Raw genomic sequence first — 16,586 nt, 5'->3', positions numbered from 1 at the left:
GCGCTCCAGCTTCCTACTGGCAATAAGTAAGGTCTTGCTTTTCCATGATGACAACATATGGTGGTGCACTCAACAAGTGGGAGATATTTAATCATGACAATACACATAATCAATTTGGCCAATTGGCCAAAAAAAAAAAAAGCAACCCTAAAGCGAATTCTCTCGCGCGTCAATCAAACCATCCTTTACCCATGCGGTTGTCAACGTCAGGTCCACAATTGCTACATAAAATGTAATCACAAGCACTTGCCAAAATTGACGCATCTGACAATTTTTTCACTGTTAACAAAACCTCGCAGGTTCGTAGACAGCTTATCAAACCTGTCTTTGATGAAAATATCTAGTAGATATCACATTATGGTGACATGTCCACGGGAACTAACAAGACAAGTAAGGACAACTTGCTACTAGAAGCATATTTCTTGTTTCGCGATGCCTCTCTAACTAAATCTAGGCATCTCTCGGGCCAGGCCAGGTTTCGGGCCAGGCCGGGTTTCGGGCCGGGCTCTTAAAAGCCGATGCTGCAATGTGAAGCCCGAGCCCGGGAAAAGCCCAACAATGTTTTAGATTTTAAAGCCCGAGCCCGGCCCAGCTGAAAAGCCCGAAGCCCGGCTGCATATATATTCCAACAAACAGCAGCACATATACGCATGAAATCTTCACAAAATAGCACCATAAATTCTTCAAAGATAGCAAAAGACAAGTCTGTTACATCATTGCATAACAACAGCATAGGTAGTCCGTTACAAAATACATAATAGCAAGTCCATACTCCATATTCCATAACATAGTCCGACAAGTTCATTACATAACATCATATCAAATATGAAAGACACAACCTGATGACTATTTTGACAGATTTGACTCCATCTCTTCTTTGTTCCATCAAGCTATAACAACTCAATCATTTTACTGAAACAAAGCAAGAGAGAAATGGTATGAACTAACAAGATATAAACCGAAGGTGGAAATGATATAAGTGAATAACAAAGTAAGAAAGAAAGAATGAGCACAAACTAAATCTGAAGATAACTCCTCCACATGAGAACTTTAAGGTCCCCCTCCCGTAGTGCTCATTTCTACAAAGCAAACAACACTACAATCAATGATAGCATGAGTAACCGTGATGTCAAATATGCAACAAAGCACACAAGATTGTATCTTCATTATGAGACATCTTCCAACGATACCAATCTTGGAGACACATTAAAGCCTCAATGGTTTTAGGCTTAAGTGAAGCTCGGTTAGGTGTTATAACTTTCCGGCTCATGCTAAAGGCCTGCTCCGAAGCAACACTAGAAATGGGGACAGCAAGAACATCCTGAGCCATTGATGCAAGTTGAGGATATTGCATAGACGAGTTGCTCCAAAATTCCAAGACATCCAACTCGTCATTCAATTTTCTAGGTGTTTCTTCCAAGTAAAGATCCAATTGAGACCTCTCTACATTTGGTCGTTGAGATTGTATGTAATTCTCATAGTCATTGAACATATCAACACCATCTCCCCTATTTCCCCAGCTGTTTGTACCACCATCTGATGGTGTTTCACTAACAGCAACACCACTATATTCAACAAACAAATTCACCAATGTTTTCTTAAATTCACCAAGCAATTGTAGCCCCATCATACAGTGGATTCAGCTTTTTAAACCATATTATCCTTTCGTTCAGTCTCCAATAATCATCAACATAATGACAAGTAATACAAATATAACTAAACTTTGTCACCTCGGATTTCCAATTGTCCGTAGTGAAGCTAACTCTACCAAGGCTATTGGTGATGATTTCTCTCAATTCAGCCCTCTCCCTTTCAAACATTGCCAGGATATCCTTTCTAATTGTGTACCGACTAACAACCTTAAATTGAGGACAAGCTGCACCCATCATTTTTTTGAACCCTTGTTCTTCTATCACAGTAAATGCATGCGACCCCCCAACTAGAAGCATAGCGACCGTAGCCCTAATAGTTTCCATATCCAACTTTGTGTTCCTAACTGAATGTGAGCCATCCGCATTCTTTTCAGTTTTCAGAAAATAGCTGTTCACTTCATTTGTATTATGTGGATGCACATTTGCAGTATGCCTTAACAAATAGGATGTTCCATTTTTTGAATGAGCTCTAAGTATGTCATGAAAAATATTGCACTGAACCAATACTACATCCGGATCAGGTTGTTCAACCAAAGTAAAGTTATTCCATGCTTTTGACCTTAATTTTGGTGCAGGATCAACCTTTCATTCTGGTGGTGGTGGCGGTGGCGGTGGCGGCTGACTTGCTTCAGCTTCATCGACTAGCTCATTAGTTTTTGCATGGCGTCTGCGTCCAGCTGGAGCCTCTTGGTTCAACCTTGTACGCTTCCCGCGAGTGTGAGACAAGGGCGGACCTACATTGAGGTGAGTGGGGGCCAGGCCCCCACTCAAAATTTAAAATTCTAGTAATATTTGCTTGTGCTTTTTGAAAAATATGCTAAATTTCTTTGAATTTTGAACGAATATGCCCCCACTCGAATACTTTGCCCCCAGTCAAAATACTTTCTAGGTCCGCCACTAGTGTGAGATGCCGTAGTAGCAGCTGATGGGGCAGCCTGGCGACATGGAGGAGCAGCCACAACGATCTGGTCCGCCCTTGCACTTGTAGCAGTATTCTCCTCTTCAACGTTAGGATCATAATGTTGAGATGAGCTTGTAGAGTAGAAGCAAGATGGCACATTCGCCACACCTGATGATATTGAGCAGGAATCAATGTTGAAGATGTTATCACCAAACTAGATGACCGGCCAGACTCACCGAGGGACTTGGAGTTGTTCTCGGATTGGATTTTCAGTGGTAGGGTTGTCTGGCTAGCAAGTCCCAAAACGCCACACAGCCAGTAGATGTGCCCTTGACGCTTGTGCCTGTCCAGTTTCCATGCTAGTTGCTCGAGACCATGGAGTGTACGTCGTTAGCAAGTCTCAGTGGGTTGGTCATTTGGTTTATGTTCACTGTTGTTAGGCTTTGGAAGCATGATGGGTTCTGCATTTCGCAAAAGTATTCATATGACCAAACTGGAAAAGAAAACCTGTTATATGCCATCAGTCACAGATGCGTAAAGTTTGAAGGCATATATAAAGTTTGGTTAGTTAGAGTCTCTTATGTGCTTTAAAATAATAACGGTCAAGGCTTAAATAAATACGAAATAAAACAAGCGTTTAATTAGTCAAATACAAAATTTAAAATAATTAGGCTCATCTATGTGCACCAACAACTTATTATAAGCAAGATAAACAACTAATCGATAGCAAGATATATAACATGAAACAATATGACTATCACAGAATAAAGTGCAAAAGTAAAAGGTTCGGGTAAGAGATAACCAAGACACAAGGAGACGATGATTTATCCCGAAGTTCACACATTAGCGGATACTAATCTTCGTTTGAAACGGTGTGGAGGTACAATGCTTTCGAAAAAGCCACTAGGGCCACCGTAATCTCCTCGCGTCCTCGCACAATACAAGATATCATGATTCCACTAATGATGCCCACGATGCGTTATGGTGCCCACGATGTATCGCGCAAGCTATATTCCCCTGACATTGCATACATGGACTTGGTTTGACTACCTACAGGCACAGAAGGCCGCTTGAACACAAACAGCCAGGTCCCCTTGGAAACCAACCATGGGGCCAGGCCATTGGAGAACACGAAAGATACTGGTTTGCCCTACTTCATTCATCCGCAGACCGCAGTTGTTCAGCAATTCAGAGGTTTACACACACACACAAGAGATAAAAAGCAAAAAAGGACAAGTCAGTTGACATATCTGAACAAGCTGTGGGATCCTGGCTTGGTCTCCTTCCGTGCCCTGCCAAGCATCGCAGAGGCCTCGGACAGGCTTCCAGGCATCCGGGAGTAGGCAATCAACGCTTCCTCCTAGACTTCCGTGATGTTGGCTTGGCGCGGCGGCCGGGTGCTCCCTCTGCCGCGGCCATGCCTCGATCAATTCTGTCCAGGCCGCTCATGAGGACCTCATAGTACCATTCATCCTCACATGCACGACGCGCTTGGCCAAAGAGCTTATCATGTACTTCCTTCGTTCTAAAATTCTTATCTTAAATTTGTGTATATATGAATGTATCTAGTCACGTTTTAGTATTTTGATACATCTATTTCTAGACAAATCTAAGACAAAAAATTTAGGACGAAAGGAGTAGCACGGAGTGCATGCATTGCTGGCACGTGTCGACCTGTGGACTGTGGTTCGCCGCGGCAGTGCATCTGGCACTGCAGCGGCTTGGTTGTCCAGCGTGGCATGACGTGTAGCCTTGGTATCTCACTCACCCCAGGTGGATCATCACCTAAAAAAAATCGAAGTCTTAAGGTCTTGCAGTTTGTATGTACATATGGCAGCTAAAGTTGCAAGATCAGGATTCTGCAGTAGCAATGGATGGAAGATAACCGTTACCTTGACGGCATGGCAGCAGAGCATCCCTGTGTGCTCAAATTGCTTGCACACGCACATGAACGCCTCACCGTCTTCTCTAACATTGACCTCATATTCCACCCTAGACCATTTCTCCCTGGTTTCACTGCTGGGAAGTCGTGCTATGTGTTGGGTTTAGTCCCACATCAGTTGTGTTGGGTTTAGTCCCACCGTAATCCTTTGCCCTGCCAAGGACATGCCTTGCACCATCTGTGTGTGGTGGACGGCGGTACCTCCAACACGGCTTCCTGATTGCCTCACAGCGATCTACAGGATCGATTTTAAACAAAACAAGTTAGATGGCTGCGCTGCTGAAAAGTACTATTGGGTAGGGAAATGGGTGTACGAAAGTAATCTTACCGGTCAGTATAGTTCGGGGGTATTTTCCACCCATTAACTGGAAGAATTCACTCAACACCCCACTACAGGAAAAAACTTATAAGCCGAGTGCCCGAAACACTCGGCTTACGACGGATTACACTCGGCTTATATATAAGCCGGGTGTTTTCCCCGGCTTATAACACACGCCTTACTAAGGACCGGCTTATCCAATGTAAGCCGAGAGCAACAGTTAAACTACTCGGCTTACATATAAGCCGAGTGCACCCGCGTAACCCGAGTGCCAACGGACACACGATTTACACATAACGGCAACGTGGTTCTAACGCAAGCCCCGTGACGGTTCATATAAGCCGAGGGCCTACCGCCACACGGTTTACATATAAGTCGAGGGCCTACCGTCACACGGTTTATATATAAGCCGAGGGTCGAGACCGGGCGCACGGGTTACATATAAACCGAGCGTCAAATCTGACACACGGGTTATATATAGGCCGGGTGCTATTATCTGGGACACACGACTTATAGCCCCCAGCGCCTGGGACAAACGGCCTATAAGCCGGGTGCTGTTATCTGGGACACACGGCTTATAGCCCCCAGCGCCTGGGACAAACAGGCTATAAGCCGGGTGCTGTTATCTGGGACACACGGCTTATAGCCCCCAGCGTCTGGGACAAACAGGCTATAAGCCGGGTGCCAGAGCCTGAGGCACACGGCTTACAGACAGTACCAACAGCAATATATTACATATCCAATAGATCACAACAATATATTACATATCCAATAGATCAAAACAATATATTACATATCCAATAGAACACAACAACAATATAATTTCACAAAAACATGCGTACGCGTACATATGCAACAAGAACACAAATGCAATGGTCATGCATACATATCCAATATATTATAAGTTCACAACAATAACAATCCGATGATGAGTTCCAAGTCCACACACGCATACATATCCAATACAGTTCCACAAAAGCACACATACATATTCAAGGAGGGATCACAACAACATGCATACATATGCAAGAAGAGTTCACAAACGAAAGCATGAGGTCAACCTACAATATGCAATGAACTTCCACCACAACATGTATGCCCACCGTCGACGGTATCCGTGATCGATGCAAACCTATAAGTTCAATAGCACACGCATGAGTTTCCAAAATTAAACATGAACATATAAGTTTCAATAAACATGAACATATAAGTTTCAACTTGAAGATAAGGCACAAGAGTCAATAAACATGAACATATAAGTTTCAATTTGAGGTCAAACCTATAAGTTCAATAGCACACGCATGGGCTCTACTAGCAGCAATGCAAAGTTCTGAGTTGAGAGGCACAACCAACGACAAGACACAAGCATGAATAATGTACAAGCATAGACAAGTACCTCGAGTGATCATTGTGGCATGGAGGTCAAAGCATCTTCAGCCGCAGTGCGTGTCATTGGGCTTGCTTGCGTAGGTGTAGATCCAGCAACCACAAAGTCATTGAAGTGTTCTCCTGACTATGGATAGTTCAAGCATGATAGTAAGATGGTAAGAGGATTTAAGAATGATGGTAAGATGCATGGTTGAAAAGTTGAAGACTTACAAGGCTGAATGTAGGAAGAGGCGGAACAGGAGGAAGATCCAGCAAAGTTGAACACTGCATGTTATTACTGAACCGAGCAAACGTCTCCTGCAGGGCTGCCTGTTGTTTAGCCATGAATTCCTGCTGCTGAATTAGGGTTTGCTGCATTTTCATGGCTTGCTCTTGTTGAAGTAGGGCATTGGCCTGAGCTTCCTGTCGTAGCCTGCTTTCTTCCTCTAGGCGGACCTACAATATGCCAGCACAACAAGTTCACCATCGTTGCAATGCAAAGATAAAATCAGAAGGAAGATCAGTGAAGTAAAACATACATGGAACTGATGCAGCATGTCCATCCCAGGTTGTGGGCGACGCTCAATAGCAGGACCTGAGCTCGATGTGGTAGCACGAAGGTGGGCGAGTTTTGGAATGTTCTTCTTACGAATGGAACCGTCACCAACATATAACCGGCCACGCTTCTTGCCTTCTCCCGACTTGAGGGAAACCATAACGTCAATGTCTTGTGAGGCCGGATCAGAGTCGGGCCCGTTGCACTCCTTGAACTTCCCACTATATGCATTAATCCTAAAGCCAGCCCCTAGGTTGACCCACCCTCCTTCCGGTTTCTTTGACTTACGTGAGAGACATAATCCCGTGAAGGTATTGAGAAGCTCTTCACCCTCACCTCTCTCCCTATTCTGCAATAGAAGCAATAATATCCATAAGGGCACAAGTTGAGAAGTTCATAAGCCAAATGATATTATTACCTTCTTCTGCACGTAAGCATGGAGGTTGAGGTTGCCTTGAAGGTGTACCGGACCACCCATCAAGGCACGCCGCTCCGAAGCCGCTGTGTGTGTGGCCCTCCACTCCGGGTTTATCCACCTAGATATGATTTGCTGGTAGCAAGGAATCTTGTTGTTGCACCACGGAGGAACCGCCTGAAACATGTCAAATGAAACTAAGTTGTTTTAATCCAGGCAACTAAGTTGTTTTAATCCAGGCAATCACAGCTAAATGAAAACTACCTTCATGTACATGGAACGGGTGAGATGCACTCTACGGGCTAGCGCCTTTGGGAGAAGCATCTTGCGTTCATAGGCGAAATACTTCACCACGGAATTGACACGAGCATGGTAAGGCATGTCTTGGACAACCTTCTTGGCAATCTCCTCCACAATATCATTAGCTTCATCCTCCATACCCTCAACGCAAGTAAAGAAGTCCTACGAAAGTACATCAATTCGCATAAAACAGTTAACGATGCAATGATTTTGAATATTGCTAAAGAAATAACTATGAAAACTGACTAAGAATTTTACCCAATGCTCCCAAGACCAAGCTGGCTCCTCCTCACCGTCTCCTATGGAAACCAGGCCAGAGTAATGATGCCTGCAAAGACAGCCAATGATGGTGCTTGGCTGGCGTGGCAGGATTGTGGAAAACGAAGCCAGCCTACACATCATCGGGCTGTCCGTGGAAAACGCTGGACAATTCGAAAGAGTTACGGTTATAAATATGCAAAGAGTTGCATATTTATAAATAATGTAACTTTTTCGAACGGGAGACGCATAGGTAATGCGACTAGCTAGCTACATGATTTACATATATATAAATCCTTTGAGGCAAATTATTCTTACCCTCGAAGTGTGCTCGGCAATGGTTGTCCCTCCAGCAAAAAGCCTTGCCACGACCCTTCCAATGTCAAATTGATGTGTGTCCTACAATAAAGTGAAAACTAGAATCAAACATAATTCACATGCACAAACCAAAACACAACATATTCTACAGTTCCTTAATAAGTCGTTCTTCGTTTATTTGCCACCCGACATGTTTGATAATTATCCATGTTCCTCGTGTTATATCATCCATAGTTACTATTACTTCAAAATTAAACTAACCCAAGAAATTATTAGCAAGACCAAATTCCAAATGGCTTTCTTTGATGTAATTCTCAAACAAATCAGATTTTCTGTTGTTTTCTGTTGCACCACCTTTCAAACACCTTTCTCAAACTATAATGTAAGAATCTACAACCTTTCAAACATTTCAGGTTGTTTTCTATTGCACCACCAACAAACAAATGAATCTCTGATTTTAAATCACCTAAAACTTGACACCACTTCATAGCATATCTGCATATCCACCTTAGCTACATAGATACATGCACCACCTAAAATGAACCTTCCACCTCAAATAATGCTAGGAGGAGCACCTTGCTGCTGGAGGAAAATCTTCTAGCACCTTGCTGCTGGAGGAGCCTAGTTTGTGAGCACCTTGCTGCTGGAGGAGCCACGTCTATCTGCAAAAACAGAAACACCCAGTCAGAGAGATAAGAGAGAGAGATATAGGGGGAGAGAGAGACTTACCAGTGCAGGGGCCGGTGGAGGGGGCCGGTGGAGGGGCCGGTGGAGGGGCTGGAGGGGGCTGGTGGAGGGGCCGGTGGAGGGGCTGGTGGAGGGGGCTGGTGGAGGGGGCGGTGGAGGGGCCCGTGGAGGCGGCCGGTGGAGGGGGCGGTGGATGGGGCCGGTGAAGGGGCGGTGGAGGGGGCCGGCGATGGAGGGGGCCGGCGGTGGAGGGCCGGCACAGGGGCGGTGGAGGGCCGGGGCGATGGAGGGCCGGCGCGGGGGCGATGGAGGGCCGGCGGTGGAGGGCTGGTGGAGGGGGCGGTGGAGGGCCGGCGCAGGGGCGGTGGAGGGCCGGCGGTGGAGGGCTGGTGGAGGGGGCCGGCGCAGGGGCGGTGAAGGGGGCGGTGCGGTGGGGAGCAGTGGTGGGATCTGCTGCGCGAGGTGGAGGGGAGATTTGAAAAAAAACCCAGAAAGCACGGTCTATTTTGGAGAAAGCGCGCCTGATATTTGGCCAACTCCCGCGTTTTCTGTATATGGAGTAAGCCGAGTGCCCTATGACAAGTACACACGGCTTACACATGAAAATATGTTCATGTGTGTGCAAATTCGTGTTTAACTTTTATTTTGAATATCCGTGTTTAACTTCCATGACATTCATCTGGTATGGTATTTAATTACTTCAAATTCACATCATAGTTTTTTTATTGACATGACGAGGAAATACCTAGAGCAATACTGTAAGGTTTTTAGATTACTATTAAGGCATTACGTATAGTGCCAAATTTTATTTCTTTTACATACTTCAAGAAAATAAAAATGTTGGTTGCACTAAATCTAATCTTGAAACTTTGGCAGGAATAAAATCGGTTTCTTTATGGCTCTGAACCATATGATGTCCTGAGGGTATGCCTTGTGCAGTCGTGGGAGGGGCAGCCCCATTCCTCAGGATCAGGCACGACGTCATCACATGCCCCTTGTAGGGTGTCGTAAAAGTTTGGACGCGGTCTGGGCGGGGCTTACCCGAGGCCGCTTGTAAACTTCACCATCTACGAGGTATTCTCTTGGTATCGAGAGGGAACGTGCCACGTTTGTGAAGGAAGTGTTGGTCATGTTGCTCCGTTGGCATCGAAACTCCTCGTGCTCTCAGAGGAGGCCATCGAATGACACGTGTCAGGCCCGTGCATTTTTCTGACCCGACTACAATATTTGAGACATTTATTGCAATTCTAGGGTTTCAGTGTCGGAAATTGCAGATCTGCAAGGCGACACATGAAATCATGCCCAGAAGAAGCATGGAAAATCCTATGTGATGTATTTGTGACATGGGCATGCTTTGTGCAGGCGTGGGAGGGGCAGCCCCAGCCATCGGGGGTACGAAATCACTTGGGTGACATGCCTCACCAAACCGTTTGAAGCCTCGGAAAAGGGATCAGGCACGACGTCATCACATGCCCCTTGTAGGGTGTCGTAAAAGTTTGGACGCGGTCTGGGTGGGGCTTACCCGAGGCCGCTTGTAAAATGCACCATCTTCGAGGTATTCTCTTGGTATCGAGAGGGAACGTGTCACGTTTGTGAAGGAAGTGTTGGTCATGTTGCTCCGTTGGCATCGAAACTCCTCGTGCTCTCAGAGGAGGCCATCGAATGCCACGTGTCAGGCCCGTGCATTTTTCTGACCCGACTACAATATTTGAGACATTTATTGCAATTCTACGGTTTCAGTGTCGGAAATTGCAGATCTGCAAGGCGACACATGAAATCATGCCCAGAAGAAGCATGGAAAATCCTATGTGATGTATTTGTGAAATGGGCATGCCTTGTGCAGGCGTGGGAGGGGCAGCCCCAGCCATCGGGGGTACGAAATCACTTGGGTGACATGCCTCACCAAACCGTTTGAAGCCTCGGAAAAGGGTCGGATGCCAGGCATCATCACATGCCCCTTGTAGGGTGTCGTAAAAGTTTGGACACGGTCTGGGCGGGGCTTACCCGAGGCCGCTTGTAAACTGCACCATCTTCGAGGTATTCTCTTGGTATCGAGAGGGAACGTGTCACGTTTGTGAAGGAAGTGTTGGTCATGTTGCTCCGTTGGCATCGAAACTCCTCGTGCTCTCAGAGGAGGCCATCGAATGACACGTGTCAGGCCCGTGCATTTTTCTGACCCGACTACAATATTTGAGACATTTATTGCAAATCTAGGGTTTCAGTGTCGGAAATTGCAGATCTGCAAGGCGACACATGAAATCATGCCCAGAAGAAGCATGGAAAATCCTATGTGATGTATTTGTGAAATGGGCATGCCTTGTGCAGGCGTGGGAGGGGCAGCCCCAGCCATCGGGGGTACGAAATCACTTGAGTGACATGCCTCACCAAACCGTTTGAAGCCTCGGAAAAGGGTCGGATGCCAGGCATCATCACATGCCCCTTGTAGGGTGTCGTAAAAGTTTGGACGCGGTCTGGGCGGGGCTTACCCGAGGCCGCTTGTAAACTGCACCATCTTCGAGGTATTCTCTTGGTATCGAGAGGGAACGTGTCACGTTTGTGAAGGAAATGTTGGTCATGTTGCTCCGTTGGCATCGAAACTCCTCGTGCTCTCAGAGGAGGCCATCGAATGACACGTGTCAGGCCCGTGCATTTTTCTGACCCGACTACAATATTTGAGACATTTATTGCAATTCTAGGGTTTCAGTGTCGGAAATTGCAGATCTGCAAGGCGACACATGAAATCATGCCTAGAAGAAGCATGGAAAATCCTATGTGATGTATTTGTGAAATGGGCATGCCTTGTGCAGGCGTGGGAGGGGCAGCCCCAGCCATCGGGGGTACGAAATCACTTGGGTGACATGCCTCACCAAACCGTTTGAAGCCTCGGAAAAGGGTCGGATGCCAGGCATCATCACATGCCCCTTGTAGGGTGTCGTAAAAGTTTGGACGCGGTCTGGGCGGGGCTTACCCGAGGCCGCTTGTAAACTGCACCATCTTCGAGGTATTCTCTTGGTATCGAGAGGGAACGTGTCACGTTTGTGAAGGAAGTGTTGGTCATGTTGCTCCGTTGGCATCGAAACTCCTCGTGCTCTCAGAGGAGGCCATCGAATGACACGTGTCAGGCCCGTGCATTTTTCTGACCCGACTACAATATTTGAGACATTTATTACAATTCTACGATTTCAGTGTCGGAAATTGCAGATCTGCAAGGCGACACATGAAATCATGCCCAGAAGAAGCATGGAAAATCCTATGTGATGTATTTTTGAAATGGGCATGCCTTGTGCAGGCGTGGGAGGGGCAGCCCCAGCCATCGGGGGTACGAAATCACTTGGGTGACATGCCTCACCAAACCGTTTGAAGCCTCGGAAAAGGGTCGGATGCCAGGCATCATCACATGCCCCTTGTAGGGTGTCGTAAAAGTTTGGACGCGGTCTAGGTGGGGCTTACCCGAGGCCGCTTGTAAACTGCACCATCTTCGAGGTATTCTCTTGGTATCGAGAGGGAACGTGTCACGTTTGTGAAGGAAGTGTTGGTCATGTTGCTCCGTTGGCATCGAAACTCCTCGTGCTCTCAGAGGAGGCCATCGAATGACACGTGTCAGGCCCGTGCATTTTTCTGACCCGACTACAATATTTGAGACATTTATTGCAATTCTACGGTTTCAGTGTCGGAAATTGCAGATCTGCAAGGCGACACATGAAATCATGCCCAGAAGAAGCATGGAAAATCCTATGTGATGTATTTGTGACATGGGTATGCCTTGTGCAGGCGTGGGAGGGGCAACCCCAACCATCGGGGGTACGAAATCACTTGGGTGACATGCCTCATCAAACCGTTTGAAGCCTCGGAAAATGATACGATGCCAGAAATCCTTAGGATCAGGCACGACGTCATCACATGCCCCTTGTAGGGTGTCATAAAAGTTTGGGCACGTTCCGGGTGGGCTCACAACTATTTGAGACATTTAGTGCATTTCTAGGGTTTTGGTGATCTTTCTACCCCCCCTCACACGGTCTATAGCCGACATGAGAGACATTCCTGTGGTAAAATGAATAAATAAATAACATTCAGGGATTAAAGATAAATACACGGGAAATCACTTTAGAACTTTTTTAAATTTGAAAATCTATAAAAAATAAACCGAGTGCTTTCTTCATATAAATGTGTAAGCCGTGTTCACTTACCAAGCACACGGCGTATACTATGTGTAAACCGTGTGTTCTTGTCAAGCACACGGCTTATAGTGTTTCTAAGCCGTGTGTACTTGTCAAGCACACGGCTTATAGTTCAAGCCGTGACGGCGCCGTCAAACACCGTTGTTGTAGACACGTGGCACATACCTTTACCGGGTGACACGCTATAAACCGAGTGCTTTCTTCATATATACCGTGTGAAAACTGTAAGCCGAGAGCTTTTTCTGGACACTCGGCTTATATGATAGCATAAGCCGAGTGCGTTGTTTTTACCGGGTGTTTTTTCTTGTGTACACGGCTTATATTCAAATAAGCCGAGTACCCGAAAAAAAGAACACGATTTATAGCTTGCCACACGGTAAAACGGAATTTTCCTGTAGTGCCCATTTGAAGCTCTCTGTTTTCTTGTTTATCATCAGCACGCCACCAAGCACTATGGTCTCGAAGTTGTTGTTGACTCCAACAAAAAGACCGAACGGTGTTCCATACACGTCCGATCTGTAGGTTGTGTCAAAGATAATCACATCACCAAAGTATTGGTACTGAATCCTCTGGCCGCTGGTCCTAGAGTAGTGGCTGTTGGCGCCGCCTCCTTGCCGGCGCCGCTTCTTCTTCTACCTACACGCAACTCTTACTCCTCATGAATAAAGACACACACTGTCAAGGAACTCACACGCACACACACATGTACCAGGGAGGCACAAGGATTTGCCGAGGCACTCTTTCCTGACACCCAACGCAAAGGCTACATTATGTTTTTCCCACTAACTAACCGATGCATGCATTTGACTTGAGCTAAACACAAAATACTATTGTAGCTTGCATGCACACACATGAACACGTCCCTATGTGTCCACACTGCCGCAGCTACTGCTACATGCATTACTTACAAACAAATATGCAGATACATCATGACAAGAGTAGTGCTAACAGTGGCCTTATTACTCTGCAGTTACTATCAACCTGCAAACCAGTATAATCAAATGTTGGATCCTTTGCTTTGATCCTAGCAAAGGTTTCCATGGTCTTTCTGAGATCCTCGGACAGCAAATCCTTCGCTTCATTATCAGCAACGTGTGGCACATTGTTTTCCCATAGTTGGCGAATCAAGTCCCTTGTGTTCTTGTTGATACTACTGTGAGACTGCCAGGATGACCTCTGCGCACACATCTTAGAAAGTGGATGGTTATGCCCAACTTGATGTTGCACACACACCATCTACCGTGTCTGGATCTCAGCAAAAGAACCGATGCCGTGCATTCACATCGACGAAATGAGTTGATGTCGTCCTTACTTGGTTTCCCCTGTAGAACATAACATTTTCCAAGCATTGGTACTGGGTTGAGATCAACAACACAAAAAACATAAGTAGTACCTTAACTACAAGGGGAGGATGAGTGCCAGGGCCGGGCCGGCAAAATATGAGGCCCTATGCGAAACTAAAAAAAAGGAGGCCCTATCTTACTTAAAAAACGAACAATCAAGAAAATATAATGTATGTGATATAATGTCTTACATAACAATGTGATATATAATTAATCATACATGTTCAACTCCCGGTTTCATAACATTTGTTTGAACAACCTCATTCTTGTAGTATTCTTTGAAATGAAATCGTCAATGATATCCTCGTAATCAATCTTCCCCAACCACTCTCAAGTGCTATTTTGGTCAAATCATTGAGTCTTTGTTGTGTTGTAATAGTATGCATATGGGACTTCGATAGCTTTAATTTAGAAAAGTTTAGATTTATCGATGAAACTATCACAGAAATGGTTAACGGAACTTTGACTCAACGAACAAACCATTGGCATCAATATGAAATTTATAAGATTTTTAAAATCAATTATGTTCTCTTTCATTTCTTTTGCGCTTCTGAACGAGGCTGATATTTTCTCATGATTACTCAAATATTTTTTATTGAAACACAAGATACATAAGATGACTAAAATAAAATTGAAATTATATGTCAGCAGATGTTAATTTGAAATTTCGCGTCAATATCTGGCAATTGAACAAACAGTCTAACTCACCTAGTCGTGTGTTATGTCTGATTAAACAGGTATACTGTAATCTTTAATCAAGGAGCCAAGCATGCAGGAACCTATCTTTCCAATTATCCGTGCAAAAAGTTAATTAGGAAATAAAAAATAGAAGAATAGGAGTAAAATTAGAAGTACAAGCCAGCCATATTCCTCTCTTACTCTATGAGAACCCGAGATGACGAAAGGGATAATTGATGGATGGGAAGTTGCGAAATAATGGGGACTTCACTGTAACGTTCAGTTTCCAAGAGAATGTGAGAACCCATCCTATATGTAGAGTGATTTGGGTAGTAGTAGTCGGAAGGAAGGAACAAACATGTGCATCACATGAAATCAGCGGCTAGGAGGAGCAACGAAAGTGACGAGACCGCAATAGTGGAACCACTGTTTTTCTTTTTAAGGATTTAATGGAATCACAGTTAAAATGCAGGCTAGCAGCGCACCGGCCTGGGACGCTCGAGGCCTGCCTGAGCCTGGCTCACGCCACCGGAGTTAGTGGGCAGCGGCCCAGCTCCTTGCGCGGTCCAACCCTTATTTCAGAAAATATATATGCATAGGCATGCAAAAAATTCAAGGCCCCCAAATATATGGGCCCTGTGCGGGCTGCACATCCAGCACAACTATGGGCCCGGCCCTGATGAGCGCAATACCTCACACGCGCAAACAAATTGCTGTATGCATTTAGTTCCATGAGGATCCACACTACTCGGTCCATAGCTGACTCCGAACCCAGATTCCCAGGAATATATGTTGTAGAATTCATAGGCCTCGTCAAGAGAAACAAAGACAGTCCCCACGGTTGGACTGACAACAGCCTCAGTTTCCCTCTCCGCAAACCCTGCAATCGCCTTCTCCAGTGCCCTTACACGATACAGAGAAGCAGATCCATGTTCATCTCCCAGCCGCATCCTACAAAATTTAGTTTCAGAAACTATTCACATACAGAAAGATGGGCAGCAAGTTGATGAATGGGAGTACAATTTTTGCACCAGCCGGCACACAACAGAGCATCCATCTGAATATAACATTCACAAAGTAGTGAAGCATCCATATCCATATGTTTCTCGTATCTGAATTTCAATATCGGGACTACAATTAGCAAATGTAAAACTGTAGCATAGCAACACAACCAGGCTTGGAATGGATTAGGTCGCAATCATCCAGATGCAGCCAACCTCCACGGTCCCCAACAGGGACACACTCAGAAGAAGAAAACTGAACAGCAGAGGACCGCCAAGCGCCATGGGCGAGCGGGTGCGGCGCCTCCTTCTCCTTCTCCTTCATCTCGACCCTGTACAAACGAAACGAACCGCCTGCGGTTAACTACTTGGCGGGCCGCGCCGGAGCGCCGGAGTTGAACAAGGAAGTGGTAGGAGAATGGATATGTATACCGGCTGCTCCTTCCCCGGCGGCGTGACCTCCGCGGCCGTCTCTGTCGCCGGCGGCCGTTGGGATTTACGTTGCAGGAAGAAGAATATATATTTCTTTTTATGGCTTGAGTGAATCACACTTTGCACCACGTAGGCTCTCGATTTTCTTTGACCGTCACTTCATCCGTCCTATCTTTCCCTAATCTCTCCGTCCGTCGTGGTTGTTTTGTAGAAAACTCTTTGAAGTTTTCCGAAATCA

The 16,586-nt window shown here is 45.7% G+C and overlaps 1 pseudogene; it reads right to left on the bottom strand.

Annotated features, from left to right (window-relative positions):
- Positions 1-8,650: 8,650 nt before the first annotated feature.
- LOC123405894 lies at positions 8,651-16,241 on the bottom strand (annotated as a pseudogene).
- Positions 16,242-16,586: the final 345 nt, after the last annotated feature.

Source organism: Hordeum vulgare, chromosome 6H, assembly GCF_904849725.1.
Source record: "Hordeum vulgare subsp. vulgare chromosome 6H, MorexV3_pseudomolecules_assembly, whole genome shotgun sequence".
NCBI classification, from domain to species: Eukaryota; Viridiplantae; Streptophyta; class Magnoliopsida; order Poales; family Poaceae; genus Hordeum; species Hordeum vulgare.
This window is presented reverse-complemented; position numbering and strand designations above follow the sequence as displayed.